This window comes from Sphaerodactylus townsendi, linkage group LG07, assembly GCF_021028975.2.
Source record: "Sphaerodactylus townsendi isolate TG3544 linkage group LG07, MPM_Stown_v2.3, whole genome shotgun sequence".
NCBI lineage: Eukaryota > Metazoa > Chordata > Lepidosauria > Squamata > Sphaerodactylidae > Sphaerodactylus > Sphaerodactylus townsendi.
In genome coordinates this window covers 31815620-31835041 of record NC_059431.1, presented here as the reverse complement: position 1 = coordinate 31835041, position 19422 = coordinate 31815620, and positions in this window count along the sequence as shown.

The following is a 19422-nucleotide window of genomic DNA, read 5'->3' as shown; positions in this document are numbered from 1 at the left end:
CCCCTATAGACCCCCACCAAGGTAATACCTGGAATATACCTGTATCTGATTTCTTACCTTGGACTGTGCATATGTGTTGCTCTGGTGGTGTGCCCACTACCACCTTTCCTATGGCTGGTTCACCAAGTCCATGGCCTCAAGAGATCTGGTCAGTGCGCAGCATCAGGCCCCAGCGCTGAGTTGAGGACTGCTAAACTTCAGCAGGACGCGTCTTCCTCTCTCAGTTGCTGGCCCCAGATGTCCACAATGACTGGATTCCCGGCCAATGCACCATCTGTTAGAAACGTGGGTCCAAGGACCCTCAAAATAATCTGGACAAAATTGGTGAAGCAGGTAACAAAGCTTTTATTGGTTTACGGTCTTGCAAGATCGGGTGTCCACCCAGTAGTAGGCACACCCTTCCTTTGTTCTACAACAGTTTATAATACTTTTTCAGGACCACCCAATCCCTCCCTCACTTCTCCATTGGCTATTACAATTCATCGAGGCATACTATGGCATATACCAGGTGGTATCTTCTCCAATTAATACATCTCTATATGGTCATTTCCTGTAATTAATATTTGGTCCTTAGTTGTCAACCCTTCGTTAGTGTCTTCATGATATATATCCATGCACCTGCCACGTCTTTGGTTCCCTTATCTTACTGTGAAGACACCATCATATCTTACCCCCTCATCCAACGGCCTTCTACCTTGGCACAGGATCTTACCCGCCTACAAGCGCGCACCTCTTGGCACAAGAACCTAGGTCTTCCTGGACCCACTTCTGCTTTGAAGACACTCCATCCTGGGCTTAAGTAAAATTCCTCTTATCAGCAGGTGTCTGTTTGGCACAAGAACTCATGTTCTATTACTGTTTATGACTATTGAAACCAGGCTTCTGTAGCATCTTAGAAAAAGACTTTAGCTAGAGGCCTTAAGAAGCTTCTGAATGGGAGTTTCTGCTCACAGCACCTACTGATTAGGATCTAGAGAAGCAAGCTGTTTTTAGCTATTTTACACTCTAAAACGAGCGAATAACATTTATAGCAGGATTCATTACACATGAAGCATTAGGATACATATATTGAACATGAGTGATTAACATATTCTTTAAGTTTCATTATTTAGCTACAATATAAAAGCATTCAAATATACAAACATGATTATAAACTACTACATCACCACATCACCTATTATTCCCCTCTAACCCTTGACCTTTCTTCTTCTGCTAGCTCATTATTTTAAAGCAGGTGTGCTTTTAATTGGGATATGATAAGAAATACACAGGTCAAATGGAATATACTAAGCATCATACTCCCATCTCTCTTTGAATTCCATCCAACTTAACAGGCTTTATTCAAGTGTAGATACTATACATGGACTTTATATTCAGAGTTCACCTACTAAATCTTGTGATTCTGTGAAGGGTATATTCTTTGTGACTTCTAAATCCCATATTTGTGCACTAAATATGTTTATGTGTGTAGATAACTCAATATAATCTTACACCTTATGAAAACACCTAAAGCTACCTTCTTTTATAACTTATAAGGCAATCATTGTCATTGTCCCGTGTATACTTTATAAAAGTAACACCTCTTTGGCATATGTAAAAGCAACATTTTCATCTATCACACAATACCACTACATTTTTAGAAAAAAAGATCAAAAGAAACTCTTCCACTGGACATTTGTAACCAGCATTGGAGGATAGAGTCTATGGTATCATGTGTCAGTGGAACTTCCTTCTCCCCCCAAACTCTGCCCTTCCCAGGCTCCATTTCCAGGAATTTCCCAGTCCAGACAAAACTGGCAGCCCTACAAAATTGGGCTAAGACTGGCCTAGGATTCCTATTGAGCTTTGTGGCTGAGTGGGGACTTGAATTTGGGTCCTCCCAGTCCTAATCCAATACTGTAACTATTGTACCTTATTGGTTGTTTCCCGATATGTTTGCTATGCTTGCATTTTAAGATATTTCCTTTGGAAACTGCCTAGGGATAGGTAAGTTGCTATTTTGGTCCTCTTGGGATCAGAATGCTGTGTGAGATGGATCTTGACCAGATCCAGCAAAGTGGTTTTTAGGTTCTTCTTGTTGTTTCATGAAAATGAAATATAAAATCTGAGACATCTCTCCTTGATGATGAACTTCTTATTTACAAGCACTATATGGAAAAAAATCGTAGACGGGTGCAATTACAGAACAAAATGTGAGTCTTCGCTTATCTTGGCCAGCTCATTTCTCTGATATGACTGATGTGCCATCAGCTACAGTGAGAAAGAGGCCCTCCGTATATTGCTGAATCACAGGGCTACAAAATTGCTGTAGAACAACTTGAACATGGTTGCTCTGCCCTAAAGCAATCTGCCCCAAAGTTCACTGATGACAAATACAGCGAATTACAACAAGACTTCTACAAACACAGGGGAATAAAGTCTCCATATTTGTACCTCATCCACTGTGTCAATTAAAGCTCCTTTGTCAAGCATCTTATTCTGCAGCAAGGTTTTTTGTTTCTGGGGATTTCTTTGTTTGCTATCACATTCTTTCAATCCAAAGAAAGCCTCTGCAGACACGGATGGAGTTTTAATATTCACAGTAATTAAAATGCATTCAAATCATATTTAGTTTTTCTCTATCAAAATGTGAAAAGTGATTAAAAATTCACAGGTGAAGTTAATTCCATTTCAAATATTTGGGTACCCAGGGTGCACCGTTGCATAATATCACAGCTTGCGACAATTTAATCTTAATATTTTTTGTTCTAGAAAGAAAATGCCTTATCTGTTGATTTGGGGTGAACAATTAATATAGATTTACTTATTTGGGCTTATTTATCAAGAAAAAAAATCAACAAACTAAATATTGCAGCACTTGTATAACAACTCCACTTACTGTGGATTAAATTAATCTATTTTCTAAGTAATGCAGCAGAACTTGTATGATCTGAGAGCTACTTTGGCTATTTTATATTGATGGCATGAACTGTCTTCTGGCAAAATGTTTAGATAATACTGAATCTTGGTTTCCTAATACAGATATAATGATGGGATTGATGGGGTGGCAATTGTATTGTCAGGATCCCCACACATGAAGCTACATTATACTGAATTAGATCATCACTCCATCGAAGTCATTACTGTCTATTCAGACTTGCTGTGGCTCTGCAGAGTCTTAGGCCATTTCTGCACAGGAGCAACGCAGGAAGAGGGGGTAAGTTTTAATAACAAAAGCGGAGGATGGAAGCTGACGTTTTCCAAAAGACTCACTCAGAGTCCGAAAAACGCCATTGTGGGGGAGGGGGGAATGTAGCTGCTGCTGCGCTGCAGCAGCGGTAGCTGTGCAATCTTCTCCCCAACAACAGCATTTTTACTGGGCCCACACTTGTCTAAATGGCCTGTGCAGGATAGACAGATGTCCTTCACATCATCCACTGCCTGATTATCTTTAACTGGAGATGCCTGGGATTGAAACTTGCAAAGCACTACTCAGACATAGCCCCTCCTCTCCCAGGAGCACATTTGTCTCCTGTACATGTTTTTGATTATTTAAATGTTGCCCCAGCTCAGTGTTCTCTAACATGGTACCTATAGGCGCCATGGTGCCCACCAATGTGTTTATCATCCCCCACTTTTTTTCCAAAGCAAGATACCTGTCCAGGATGTTGTGGTAGAACTTATACTTTCAAGATATTCCCTTATATTCGTCTAGTGTGTTGATTGAAGTCCTTTCCTAAGGTCACAAGTTCAAGTAGGTGTTTCGCTTAGTTGAGGGTGCTCGCATCAACCTGTTGGAATTGCTCCTTCGATTAAAGTTGTTTGAACTGTTCCTCATTCTTTTGGTCTCTGTTTTGGAACCCAAAATGAGTACACAGAAGTACTTCATTGGAACCCAGGAAGTCACTGGCATAAAGGGGGGGAGACTGAGTCCCAGGAACCACTTGGAATGGTCAGAGGAAGCACTTGCGGCTGGCTGCCCCCTCCCTCCCCTCCAAGCAGCAAGCCTCTCATGACCAGTGCCAACATGCCAGGATGAAGTGGGTTTCTCCTCAGGGACAACAGGCTAGGGAGGCAGACAGAATTCAACCCTTATGTTAAGCAAGGAGGGCATGCTCCACTGGGTGCCACCATGGGAAGGTACATGAGGAGCAGCCTCAAGCAGGAGGTGAGCCTCTGCAGTGAGGCAAAGTGGGGCAGATGGTGCTTGCTACTGCTGCTGTTCCTTGGTGGAGTCAGCTCTTGCTGGGTGGGAGCAATGCCAGTAAGTGGGGGCTGGGGAGTGGGGAGGGGAATCCCTTTGGCATGTCCCTGGCCTGCAAGGGCAGCACTTCTGGCATCCCTCCTGATTTAGTTCTTTCTCCATCACGATTAGAGAAGCTGCAGTATGCACACCTTTGTGTCACTGTAGCTTCGTAGACATTAAAACAAAAAAAGAGGAAATGGCATGTGCATGGGATCGCTAGGCAAAACAAACCTTATTCATCTACTTTTTACATCGAAACCATGCGCAGTGGACTGCAAGCAAAGGAAACCTCCATGGAAAACCTTCACCAAATGGCAGAGGCAGGACAATCTCCACAGCAGCACACAAAATAGTGGATGCACTTCCAAAATTGACCAGAGCTCCACCAGTCAGCAAGTGGGAGAAAAGAGCCATTTTGACTGGCAACACTCATTTTCTCTGGGATGTGGGAACACAAACAGGCAAAATGGATCTTTTGAAAATGTCTGCAGAGCCATAAGCAATCAGCAAACTTACTGAAGGAAAACCTTATTGAAATGAGTCACCTACGTCTCTCATGTTTAGGACTGGGACATTAATGTGAAATATAGAGATGTTTCTGAGAAGGTTTAATAAGTGAGGTAACAGTAACTCTTGATCCTTCAAGAATCCAATTCGCTCTTTCTTTGCCCCCCTCATCTCAATATTCTTTGCTGGTGCTGGAGCTGCCGCTGGCTTTCGAAACTCATTTCTCAATGACAGAAATGATCTTAACCTGAGTTGTTCAGCATGCAGCCTAAGGTATTGCAAAAGAGCTTGGAAATGAATTTCCTAAATTGGATATTAACCTCCATCCACATTTTTAAAAAAATTCCACTCTTCTCCTGAAGTAATGCTTTTTGTCTCACATATATAGTTTCCACACATAAACCATTAACCTCAGATTTAATTTCTCCCTTTTCTCCCTGGGTGACTTGTAAGATAGCTTTCCTATAATCAGTGAAGAAGTACACAGCATGCTGTATTCTTGCCAGATATTTTTTTTAGTTATTATTTATGTATTTATTTAATCAATTTATAGCCCATTTTTAAATATAATGATTCTCAAAGTTAGGAATAGTATTAATTATATATAATCAAACTCAGTTATTAAGGCTAAAACTCCCCTAAAGACAAATAAAAATATATCACAGAAAAAAAGAATTATTAACACCAAAGAAAAGTACATTTGGTACAAAAATAGTTAAGATTTTATGGGCAAGATTCACAGATCTAGACATTTCAAAAGAGTCAATACAGAAACATTCATTTTGCCACTATCCTATCAGATACTGCAATAGCAGAACAACCCAAAAATTCTCACTATTTTATTTTAGAGAATGAGGAGGTGTGCTTCCCCACTGTATTGCAGGTCCTTTCCGCACTGCGGAAAGGGCGCTCCTCCACCGGCAGGAATTCTGCTGGTGGAGGGGTGGGGGCCATTCGCACAGGAGCGTGCAAGCGGCCCCCGCAGAGGCCAGCATGGGAGAGGCAGCTCCACACGGCTCTAGGGGTTGGAGGCCAGCGAGGGAGGGTCTCAGCAGTCCAGTAGAGCGACGAAGGCGACGAGGTGAGTGGGAGAGGGACAGGGAAAACAGTGTGTTCCCAGCGGTGCGGTTCGCACCGCGCTGGCAGGAATGCACTGTTTTCCCAAAAACTTCCCTCCAGGAGGGAGGTTTTTGGAGGCGGCCTGACGCCACCCTGGGGGTGGGGGAGGGGAGCCAGGTCGGGGCTGCTGTGTTTTAGCAGTGCCGCCTGTGTGAACTGCTCCCTGGGGACGGCGTTTTTGCCGTCCCCAGGGCACTGTATATGGCCCGTGCAGAAAGGGCCTATGATTCAGAGCATAAGAGGCCTTAAAGGTAAGAACAAGCCTCTTATATATAGTCCAGAAACTTATAGTCAACTAGAGAAGTCATACAAAACTCATATTATATGTTCCCTAACTTTAGAATTCAATGGAAGATTCTGGACAATTATGAGGTCCGCAGAAAACCCCACAGAAAACACATTACAGTAGTTTCGTCAGGAAGTTTCAGGGCATAGTTGCAGCTTTCTGTAAAAGGCTGTAGTTGGTGATCAGCTAAAGAAGATGCAGTCCACCGGTATGATATACTTTGCCTCATCTACATTCAAAAGAAGACCAGCTCCATCTGCACTACAAAACTATGGACCTGCTTTTGGGGGGGAAATGTGATCCCATACATGGTAACCATTTCCACCACTTCAGGAGTCCTAAGTCTCCTCACCCTAGGCAATGCCATTTATCTCAGTAATCTTCAATGCATTCATTTTCATCCATTCCCAACTCTGGACAGTTATTCACGGATGAAACTTCCACACTTACTTCAGAGCAAAAGAAACAGATATGGATGCCATCAGCATATTTATGACAAGTCCTTCAAAAGCACAGGCTGACCATCCATTAATGGTTTCATGAAGATGGACATTATACAGTAGAAGGCAGAGTATGAACTCATGGGGAACCCACCCAGAGGAACAATAAACCTTCAATCCCATCTTCTGAAACTCCCGAGTGAGACAGAAATAGAAGCACTTTATTACAGTGCCTCCAGACCTCAGCCTTCTCAGTTCAAAAGAATACCATAAATGATGGTGCTGAATGCAAAATACATTTTTAGAATAGGGGAGCCCAATGTTTTAAGTCTGAGGGCATCTTTGCATAGTTAATGAAATGTTCATGAAAGATAGGGTTATCTAGGGCTACTAGTCAAAATGGATACTTGTTATGATGCATATCTATTCTTCAATAACAAAGGAGCATGCCTATTAGGGACTGTGGAACACAGGGAGAATAATGTGGCCGCAGTTGTCTTGCTTATGGACTTACTAGAAGAACCTGGTTAGCCACTGTGTGAACAGACTGCTGGACTTGATCCAATCCTTGGGCTGATCCTACGTGTATTTTCTTGGATCCTTGTGGAATTCTGAAATGGTGAGTGAAAAACCACTAAATGGCTGCCACAGAAGAGAGCCAACTATGAAATGGCCACAAAAGGAGGCAGAGCCAACTGTATGGAATCAGCTACAACCTTATGTGCCCAACCAGAGAACACTTGCTATGGGTGTACATTCCCATCTGCATTTAAACAATTTTCAAAATGCATACCATCTCTAATATAATGTAGTGTGAATGCAAGCTGGATCTGACCTCTCATGTCCAAATACACATTGCATTCTGGATACTTATTTGGATGTGTACTGACTTCCTATCTGCAAGCACAGATTCTGATTCCACAAGGGAAGAAATACTTCTCTGCCCTTGCTGGACTGGAACAAACATCTCTGTTAGATAACTAGTATTTTTGCAAAAGGTTTGTTTCTCGTATAGTCATGTTGGCTACATTACATTATGTATTAATTGCATTTTCAGGAGGCCCAAAGTCCCCAAAAGCATTTAGGCTCCATTTTTCTAGGTACTGCATGAATAAGCCAAGCAATGACCCAAGTTAAATAGCAATATCATGAGTTGATCATGTATAAAAAGTCATTTGTTAATCTCTTAGAGATCATGAATTTATCAGCAGCCCTGGGACTTTTCAGGTAATATATTTCCTAAAAAGTAAGGCAAAGCCTACTATGAGTTCAATAACATTTATTTTTCAAAGGGGTAGCCATATTAGTCTGTTACAGGAAATACATCAAAGAGTCTTGTGCTACCATAAAGTTATGTATTTATTCTCTCATAAGCTTCAGTGAACTGGAACCTATTCTGTCCAATGCATGAAGTGTGCTACTCAGCGTGCGCTACTCAGCACACACATACAAAAAAACCCAAACCATAACAGTTGGGCTAAAAAGCCATGAAATGCAAGGACAGCAAAAATCTGTGACATTTCTTTATGGGTCCCAAATGTACACTAAGGCCCCTTCCGCACATGCAAAATAATGCGTTTTCAAACCACTTTCACAACTGTTTGCAAGTGGATTTTGCCATTCTGCACAGCTTCAAAGAGCATTGAAAGCAGTTTGAAAGTGTGTTATTCTGCATGTGCGGAATGAGCCAAAATTAAAATAAAAGTACTAACTCATTTGCAACAGCAGGCTCTATGATAACATTATCTGCCATAAGTATGTGTTCTAATTTAACTCCCATAGTAGGAAAGAAATCCATTGTTCTGATTAAACCAGAATTGAATAGAAAAAGCTGGTGACTTCAAATCAAGTAGTTTCAAACTTCCTTTGAAGATTTTGCCTGTGAAGAAGCAACTTAAAAACCTATCTCGAGTTTGTCAAATGTGTATAAAGTGTGTCTGTGATCATTCTTATGAGAAGGGTAATGTCTGAGAATTAGTACAGTTATGAGGTAAAAGTCAGCCCAAAGTCTATACCAGGTTCAAGTGATTCTGTCAGCAGCCAAAGGTGAAGAAATATTGCCTTGTTTGTGTGAGCCCAATTTATCCAGCTTCTTTGGTTATGGCATCTACTGCTGCAGAATGAATCTGCTTTAAAAGAATAATGCATTTCAGTCAGTGCTCTCTGGCTCTGGATGGAACTGTAGTGATATGATCCAGATGGCCATAAGCAAAGCTCCAACCAGATAATGGGGTTTTCATGCCTTCACCCCCTTTCTCTCAAAGCCACTGCTGAGTAGGATTGCCAACTCTGGGTTAAGAAACTCCTGGAGATTTTGGAGATAAAGACTGGAAGGGCAGGATTTGGGGAGGTTAGGGCCTTAAGTGGGGTATAAACCCATGGAGTCCACTCTTCCAAGCAGCCATAGCCTTCATCTGGAGATCTGTAGTAATTCTGTGAGATCTCCAGGTAGGGTATACAGGACTGCAGCTAGGGAGCAGAATCTGTAGATACCTGGCAAAGGGATCTCTTTGAATCCCAATATGCCTCCCACTTGTGAACAAAATATTAGATTGAATCCTATAAATCTGTTCTACAGACATTGGATCACAAGGCTGCAATCCTACAAAATGTTTCCTGGGATTAAGCCCAATTGTGTAAAATTCAGTAAAGATTTTGACCCTCAATATACATCCAATTGAGTCTGAGCTAGTCGTGCCATAGATAGTCTATTGATTGATTGCTATCATTACAGACATGATTCTGTGCTGTGCTATGCTAGTCACCTACTCCATAAGATTCAACTTTCTGTCAGGCAAATTTTTTTATAGAAACAAAAATACTGTGACAGTTAAACACAGCTTTATGAAAGGGTGGTTTGAATAAAAATGTATATATAATTGCTAAAGAATTTGTTGTGGGTGCTTTCATACAAAGAGGACAGATATTTTTATAGTTTCGTGACTGGCTGTCCTAATAATGCGGCTTTTATTGATGATTCCCATTACATTCAGAGAAGTAAAATAAATCACTTTCAGCAATACATTCCCTGGGTAATATTGAGGTACTTGAGTACACTCAGTTATTGATCTCAAATCCTCATCTAATTGGAAACCTGCAGGGAACCTTTTAAATGTAAGGTCAAATCCTATTGCTTTCCATTATTTTGAGCTTTTACACTTTATGCTCATGGACAAAAAGAAAAAAATCCAGATTTTCTTCCCCTGAATATTGTTTCCTCTGCAATGCATATTTGTTTCTGGACTCTGTTTAAGCAGCTGGTTTCAACCCCAAACAGGAATAACTCAATGAAGTCCATCACTATGTATCTTCCTCCCATGATCCCATTCCAAAGAGTGTAGCCTTGATAGCACTCATTTCCACTCATGACAGCCCCACTGGCACGAAAGTATTTTGCAGATGTACCCATTCAGGACTCAAGTGGTAGTGTATAAAGATTAAAGGGTTCATCACCTTGCTCCAATACTGAAGATGTTCCGTGTAGCCCAGTGATGGTGAACCTTTTTGAGACCGAGTGCCCAAATTGCAACCCAAAACCCACTTATTTATCGCAAAGTGCCAACCCAGCAATTTAATCTGAATGCTGAGGTTTTAGTTTAGAAAAAACTGGTTGGCTCCCTCTTCCTACGCCCCACCCGCTTGAGCAGGGGCCAGCCTGCTCTAGTCTCTAGCAAGTCCTGCGAGCACCGCTCTGTGCCTCTCTAGCATCTCTGCCTCCTCTGCGCCCCTCCTCCTCGGGCAGCAGTCACCCACAGGCATCAGACCCACCAGCTAAGTCCTCCCTGCTCACCACGGTGTGCGCACATCGTGCTCAGAGGCCCAGGCCAGCCTAGATGTGTGGGGGGGAGTGATTTTTCGCCCCCCACATGATGAACTCTGTGTGTGTGTGCCCACAGAGAGGGCTCTGAGTGCCACCTCTGGCACCCGTGCCATAGGTTCGCCATCACTGGTGTAGCTAACTTGCATATAGTGACAGCAATAGGATCTAGGAGGAAATGACAGACTCCTGCTAAATTGGTGGTCTTCTCCCATTTGTTGCTCTCTGCCAACTTGGAGTTCTAGGTCAAAAAGTGGCTCTGCCAAGTTATCTTTCCCAATGTGGACCCACTGTTCCCACTAGCAGTCCTGATTCTTTGTTTTCCCAGAATGAGGCTCGATCTATGGTGACCTGTCCTCTGTGATTGATCCAGCTCAGCAGTGAAATGGAGAAATGTAGTTCCTTTCCTTTCTTTTTGGAAAAGGTTGTAAAACTGTTGCTTTGGATGGCTTTTTGGTGATTTCTTGGTTGTGCACTATGGATATGGATGGCTTTAAAGCAAATGATATTGTAGATTTATAGTTTTGTTCTTTGATCTTATTCTGTGTAGTTTTGGGAACTGTGTCAGCAAAAATGGAAGTGACTTACAGGCACATTGACCACACAGCATCCAGCCAAAGAGGATTTCCACTAATTGTTGCTCTACCCAGGGGTACTTTCTGAATTTCCTATCAGTCATGGAGCATTAGCTTTTTTTCCGTGCCTTGCTGAGTATTCTTTCACGGAGAGAGTGTGCTTTAATGGGACCTCTGTTGTGTGATTTGCATGTTACTGCTTTGTAGTTTCTGCATAGTGGAAACTTGAGCAGAGTTATGCCCTTTTAAGTCCATTGAAGTCAATAGCCTTAGAAGGGTAATAATGCTGCTTAGGATGATAACTGTTATGCCTCCATTTCTTGGGGCACTGAATGTATCTCTGTGTCTACTCTGTTCTCCTGTTTGTCTCTTGTTTTGCTAAATGCCTCCCTGTGCTTGTTCTCAAAAAATTGACAATACAATACCATGTAGAGTTTTACTGCAGTCTAAACCCATTGAAGTCAATGGGCTTGGACTGCAATAAATTTACAATGAGAAATGGAAGGCATTTTTTAATCCACCTGAAATCTGGCATAGAGGATTCCATGGAAGAGGGGCACAACCCTTGACAATTTCATTTCAATTGGGTGGAAGGCAAAAAAAAGGTGCAGACAAACATGTTTTCCCCATTGGGATTAACAGAAACTAATAAAATCAGAATAAAGAATCAAAACATTTATAACAATTGGATTAATAAAAACACAAAAATTTGTCAGTGAACAAAATTCACTGCATGTGAATTTGAACAAGATTTCTCGGCATCCTTCTGGTATGAGTTGAGTCCAAGGACTGTGTGAATTCTGCTGCGCACTGTTGGCATGTTATTGAATTCTGCAGACCTGCCATTTCAAACAGAAAATCTCCATTTTGATTTCACTACTCCCTTATGCAAATCCATTTCATTTCAGTTTTCATTTCAGTTTTGCTATGCCAAATTGTTCTCACAAAAATTCACATAATTGCATTTTTTTGCAACTGCATGCAGATGGCATATAAAATGGCTTATAAACTGTACGATGGTATAATAAAGGCATAGAAGAATTTGTAGAAACAAGAAAACTACTAAAGAAAATGAGCACAAGGAAAAAGCTCATAATAATGACAACATAAGAAATCAAAAGAGACAAGAAAGGGTATATCCATATACCGGTACCCTTAATTTACCGAATACAGGTATGTAAAACATATTTTATTTACATTAACCTCATCCCTTACCATCCCTTCTCCATCTTCTATTGTGTCTTCCTCTCTAATGTATATTGTAAATGAAGCTTTTGGGCAGAGGTGGGATGCAGCCTATTCGCACCTATTCGGTAGAACTGGTAGAACCGGTTACTAAAATTTTCTCAGTTCAGAGAACCAGTTATTAATGATTAACTCCACTAGGGACAAAAGGGTAATCTCTGTTCCTGGGTAGAACAAATCTCGTCAAGTGGGGGATGCAAAATCGCCCCCCCAGGGCCCCCTGCGGCCCCTGCCCCCCATGGCACACCCCCCACGTGTGTTTGAACTGTATGAAGTAATACAATATATAGTAATTCTATTTTTTTGTCCATTGGTATAAAGGTTGGGAAAGTATTATAGGTAAAGATTTTTCATTTTCTTTTTTTCCCCTTGAAATTTATATTGGAAAGAGCGGAGTTTAAACTACTCTTTTAGATTAAGGATTTTGAATCTCTCCCTCTCTTAGTTTTCTTTCAAGTGGAATAGATAAAGTAGTTATAGGAATCTGAAGGGGAAATAGAAAGTAGGGAGGGAGGGAAATATAGGAAGGAGGGAGGCAATATAGGATGTTTTAGTTGGGGGGTTGAGAGAGATAGACAATTAGATATGTTTGTAATATGTTAACAATTGTAAACCCCATTGGTGCTATGCCACTGTTTGAATCCCACCACCTTCGGAACCTGTTACTAAAACTGTTGAATCCCACCACTGCTTTTGGGGTTAAATGTCTTCTGGGGAGGCAGCCCAATCCAGGGGCAGGGATGGACTCACTCCAAGTAACATCCAAAATGGAAACTTGTGCCGCAACAACAGATAATGTTGTGGTAACATGAAATAATTAATTCGGTCATAAGGTTTGTGTTCATTCGCTAGTGCCCATTTTATCAAATGTATAAAATGTAATCTTCATTTCACATCACAGATATACTGAGAGAAAAAAATGAACAGCAAGATCACCTGTGACATTCCTGTTCTAAGCTTAATGTATAAACGATGGCCACAATGATCACTCACAACAGCAGCAATTGGTGATAACACAGTCTCTCTAATGTGGTACCTAGAGAGTGCAAACTATTACCTGAACAGAGTTCCAAAAGAACAGGATGAAACTGACTCAGAAGTTCTAATTCATCAATCTTTCCCTCTCAGTCTAAGTAAGTTCAGACCTCATTAGCACATATTCGAAGTTAGATTTTTTCTTCCAGTGTGCATTACCTTACTAATGTACACTGCACTTCATTTGCCAATAGTTGCCTACTCACTCAATCTGTGGCAATCCTCTTGGAGTGCCACTTAGTCATCCTTCAACATGTATGCCATCACCTGTCAACAATGTTCATTATGACTACGCTAAACACTTCTGTGATTTAGGCTGAAGATCTGCTATTGAACACATTTTAAAAGAAAAAAATATCCCCCCAGAAGATGGGCAATTTCAAAATGTAAAATACTAAAAAAAGGAAGTTTTGCATAAAAACATTGTATGTTTAAAATGTGAATATTTAGCACATCTTAAATTTACAACATCAATGAACACAAAAGGAATAACCAAACAATTTTTCATGTTCTCATGAAACTTGATTTTTGAAGAAGATAGCTAATGGCCATCTGTTAAATAAGTTGGTCATCTGTTGTTTCGGACTTTGTTAGCTAAATAATTCCAACATTTTCTAAACCCCAAATCATTGTCAGTCTAAAGGTGATTGGCTCCCAAATTAGAGAAATTGGCTGTAAACTGTGAGACATTTGCGAGCTACTTCACGGACAAAGTGTTGGCTCTTCGCCAAACCCTACCCGCGACAGTTGATACAATAAGTGAACTAGAGGCCCCTTGGCCGTCTTTGGGTCCTCGTCTGGACCACTTCGACCGACTTAACCCATCAGATGTTGACAGAACACTGGCAGCTGTACGGTCTACCACATGTTCTTTTGACCCGTGCCCTTCCTGGCTGGTGAAAGCCAGTGGGGAGGTGCTTCGGAGCCACCTGTTGGATATTATCAACAGCTCTCTTGAGCAAGGAGCTTTCCCGGGTCGGCTTAAAGAGGCAGTGGTCCGCCCGCTCCTGAAAAGACCGCTGTTAGATCCTGAGGATCCGGCCAATTACTGCCCAGTTTCTAATCTACCATTCCTGGGCAAGGTAATTGAGCGAGCGGTGGCGGAGCAGCTCCAGCGATTTCTGGATGAAGCACATGTGTTGGATCCCTTCCAGTCCGGTTTCCGTGCTGGCCATGGGACCGAGACGGTGCTGGTTGCCGTTGTGGACGAACTCCGGCTTCACTTGGACAGAGGTGGGTCGGCGCTGCTGGTGTTGTTGGATCTCACCGCAGCATTCGACGTGGTAGATCACGACCTTTTGGTCCACCGCCTCGCTGATATCGGGGTCTGCGGGTCAGCCTTGGATTGGCTGGCCTCATTTCTCCGAGACCGGGGACTGCAGGTGACATCGGGGGGTGAGAACTCCAGGGCCTACCCCATTGAATATTGGGTGCCGCAGGGGGCGATCCTCTCCCGATGCTTTTTAATATCTACATCGCCCCTGGCAAGTTTAGTCCGGAGTTTCGGGCTGCGGTGCTATCAATGCGCCCGATGACACCCAGCTTCGTGTTGTTGTTCACGATGGAGGGCAGCCCGTCTGCGGCCCCTGGAGCTCTCCAGTGCTGTTTAGAAGCCGCAGCTGGGTGGTTGAAAGCAAGTCGGTTGAAGCTAAACCCTGCAAAGACGGAGGTCCTGTGGTTGGGACGAGGGGAGAGACCGGTGGACTTTTGCTTGCCGTCGCTAAACGGCGAGGTCTTACATCTAACCTCGACTGTTAAGAGCTTGGGCATGGCTTTGGACCCGACATTATCAATGGAGGGCCAGGTCACTCAAACTGCCCGAACCGCTTTTTACCATCTGAGACAGGCGAGACAATTAGCCCCGTATCTGTCCCGTTCTGACCTGGCCACAGTGATCCATGCAACAGTCACCTCTAGGCTGGATTATTGTAACGCGCTCTACGCTGGCCTGCCTCTGTCGGTGATCCGGAAATTGAAACTTGTTCAACATGCGGCAGCCAGACTACTTACAGGAACAGCTACTTGGGACTGGATTACTCCGGTCCTATACCATCTACACTGGCTGCCCATCGAGTTCCGGGCCATCTTCAAAGTGCTGGTCTTAACCTTTAAGCGGCATTGGGCCTACATATCTGAGGGATCGCATCTCCCTGTACTGCCCTACTAAGGCCCTCCGCTCTACGGAGGAGCGGTTGCTGGAAATCCCTGGCCCAAAAAAGATCCGGCTGGCCTCAACAAGGGCCAGGGTTTTTACTGCCCTGGCCCCTACCTAGTGGAACAGGCTCCCTAAGGAGACCAGGGCCCTGCGGGACCTTCAGAGTTTCCGCAGGGCCTGTAAAACGGACCTGTTCCACCAGGCTTTTGGCCAGCCGGGATGACCATCTGACCCCCATACCATCTTGGTCTCCCGTGGGCGGGAATGGGGTTGGGATAAGTCGCCATCTGTAAATTGTAAATTTTAAACTGTTTAAATTCTATTAATTTAAAGTTGTTATAGATTGTTTTATATTTGTATTATTATGTTGATGTACACCTTCGGGGGAGGGCGGTTTAAAAATGAAATAAATAAATAAATAAATAAATAATCCTCAGACAAGCATAATAACTATCAATGCAAAGGCAAGAGACCCTATGGCTCAAAGTGGTAACCTTGAAACAGAAAGGAAGAGTATGAACTGACTGATACGTTACCCATTTTCCAGTTCCAGAATTCAGAAACTGGGCAGGTTGGGTAATCAGCGAATAGCCATTAAACTGAACAAGGACAAGGCAATATAATTGTTGCCAAAAAAAATGGTTGGCCCTGCTCCCCTTCTAAAGCACACCCAGTCCTCTGATTCACTGATTAAGAAAGAGAGCCAAATTAAATAAGCAAAGCCTTTCCAGCTTTACAATAAATTAAGCCCTCGTCCATCTATATTAAAATCTTCACATGATATCTTCTGCAGCAGCAGTTTCATTGATGGGAATAGAAAAGGAGAGGAAATAAAAAAAGAGAGGTTAGAAGATTGTAGATCTGAGCACATTCACTTCTTCGCGTGGGTGTAGCGATAGCTACAACATCACTAACCTACTGTTGCTGAGTGTGCAAGTTAAAAAAGAGCTCAGGCACTTTTCAACTGTCAATGAACTCTCTTTGCTTAAAGTTATCTTCCTCTTGGACAGTTAAATGAAACAATTATAGAAAAGTTAGATTAATTACTTTTAAAATAGAAGTTAAGAGCTGAGATTGGCCTTCTTATCTTGCTATATACACACGCTGATTGGCTTATTGCACTTACATTTTCTTATCTTTTGTTATGAATCATTCAGTTATCTCATAATATTCACATGATTATGATAGCACAGATTTAGAGAATGACAAGTGGGAACCCACAAGGACTTGTCTTGTGGGAGGCATCTCATTTCCCCCTCCCCCACTACTGCCTCTTTCCCTTTCCTGAAAGCCCCCATTGTCTCCCCCTTTCCTGCTTTCTTCTCTCCTTCTAGGGTTACCAACCTCCAGATCTCTCAGCTACAAAGATCAGATCCTCTTAAGGTTGCCAGCCCCAGATTGGAAAATTCCTGTAGATCTTTGGGTAGAGCATCGGGGATGTGAGGTTTGGGGAGGGAAACGGAGAGCCCTCCAAAGGATTCTTCTCTTGACACTATGCGGTTGCCATAAGTCAACTGTGACTCGATGTGGGGGGGGGGGGAGAAAGTTTGATGATTTTTGCATTTATCTTCACAGAATTGGAAGGTTCATTTTTCCATGTCTGTGTTTTTTGTCGTGCTCAACAAAGAGAAAAATTATTTATATCAATAAAAAGTTTCTACAGGTTCTCTGTCTGATTTGCTGGTTTCATGTCAAAGAACTGAGTCACCCCTATCTTCTGTATTATCAGAATTAAAGATTATTGATAATAACCTTTTAATGGATAAATCCTGAAGAATGCTGCTTAGTAGTCGCTGGGCCCCTCCGCACAGCAGAGGCAACTAGGGTTTGACTCGTGTCTTCGGAAATCGTTACCTGAGCTCGACTCCTCTGTTACTCTGCACAGCAGCTGACTCGTGTCTCCGGAGCCGAGTTCAGAGGGCAGGATTACCTCCTCGCGTCTTCCGCTCCTCATTCCCAATTGGCTGCCGTTCTATGGTGGGAAATGTGAGTGCAAGTCCCTTTCTTTTCGTTTACCGACATAGGAGCTACATGGGAGGATTTTTTTAAGGCGCACTTCTCGCTGCCACCATGAGTCTTCCATTCTGCGCATGGCCGAAATACTGCACTGTGATTGGCTGGCTGGCACAGTCGAAGTGAGGGAGATTCCGCACTCCGCCGGCTTTGGCTTCAGTGCAACCCGAGTTCGCCAGGAAGTTGTACCTCCCAGTCAAGCTCAAAAATTTAACAGTGAGGGGGGGAGCCGAGATAGACACAAGTCGAACGCTACAGCTGTGCGGAGTACCCATGTCGGACCTACGTCAAACTAAGGTTGAAACCCACAGTGCAGAGGGACCCATAGAGTCAAGGACTTAGAAAAAAGTTTAGTTCAGATCTTCTAATTGGATGCGTGGAGGAAATCTCTCATTACAGGGCAAAAGTCTGACTGAGCATCTCTGTCTGTGATTTTCTCAGCTGTCCACATTCCATTATATCACTGCTGCTGCATTAAAGTCCACATGTACACACAAGCATTAGTCTAAAACAAAACACTAGCTTCAAAAGAATTAATCCCTTTCTATAATGGCCCAGCAGGATGTATCCTTCCCAAATTACCCTAAATTGATAGGAAGTTTTCAGAGTAAACCAACACCAAGTTATTATAAGATAAATATCACTAGGCTAGAGCCAACTACATCAGATTCATGAAGTGAATGTTCAGTTAGCAGTCAAATAGATGAGAGTGAATATGAGCAGTAAGGTCAAAGACCATGAATGCAAGAGGTGTAATTTAATGCAATATTCAAGGGAAAACAATCACAATGAACCCCCTTGACAGCTGTAACTGCAGAGTGGTGATATTACAGTCTGCAAATCTTATTATGTAGTGTAAACCCTGTAGAATCTAAGTAAGGTGTCATCTGTCTTTTAAGTCCGATTCACATAGCTGAACCTGTCGATAAATTCCAATTCAGACATTTCTCATTGGAGTCTTCCCGTAATGCCCCTTTCACAACAAACAGTGGCTTTCAGGGAAGCAGCATAGTGTCCTGATAGAATGAAAAGGTTTCTCAATGTTGCCACATTTTGACTTGTTGATCCTAAAGATGATATGAGAATCTGTGTTTTTGTCGTTGGTTCATTGGTTACTTTTCAATATTGATCTTGAAATTAAACATCTGAAGTACATTTGAGAGAACAATGTCTTCGATTTTCACTGCTATCACCTTTGCAATCCAGCTCCGACCTACCATTTTGAAATCACTGCAATAAGGAAAAGGGTTCACTTTCCATTCAGACAAAAATACTAAAAAGTCAGAGATCAGCTCTACCACTGCTCTGTGAGACAATAAGATTTCATGCTCCCTATTTGCAGTTATATGTGCTCAGTTGTGTTTTTTTAAGGGGGACAGAGTTTATAAGAACATAAGAACATAAGAAAGAGCATGCTGGAACAAACCAGAGTCTATCTAGTCCAGCACTCTGCTACTAGCAGTGGTTCACCAGATGCCTTTGGGAGCTCACATGCAGGATGGGAAAGCAATGGCCTTCTGCTGCTGCTGCTCCCAAGCACCTGGTCTGCTAAGGTATTTGCAATCTCAGATTAAGGAGGATCAAGATTGGTAGCCATAAATCGACTTCTCCTCCATAAATCTGTCCAAGCCCCTTTGAAAGCTATCCAGGTTAGTGGCCATCACCACCTCCTGTGGCAGCATATTCCAAACACCAATCATGCATTGTGTGAAGAAATGTTTCCTTTTATTAGTCCTAATTCTTCCCACCCCCCCCCACCCCCCAGCATTTTCAATGTATGCCCCCTGGTTCTAGTATTGTGAGAAAGAGAGAAACATTTATCTCTGTCAACATTTTTTTAAAGTGTTGGTACTCAGGATTTGGATGAGTTACCAAAAAAAGGTGTCAGTACTGTGTACTGGTGAGTACTACAACATAAAAAGCCCTGGATGTGCCAAAACATTGTTACTGGAATGGAGACAGTTTCGAGACTTCAAGGGCAAATGGAAGAAGTAAACAGCTTCTT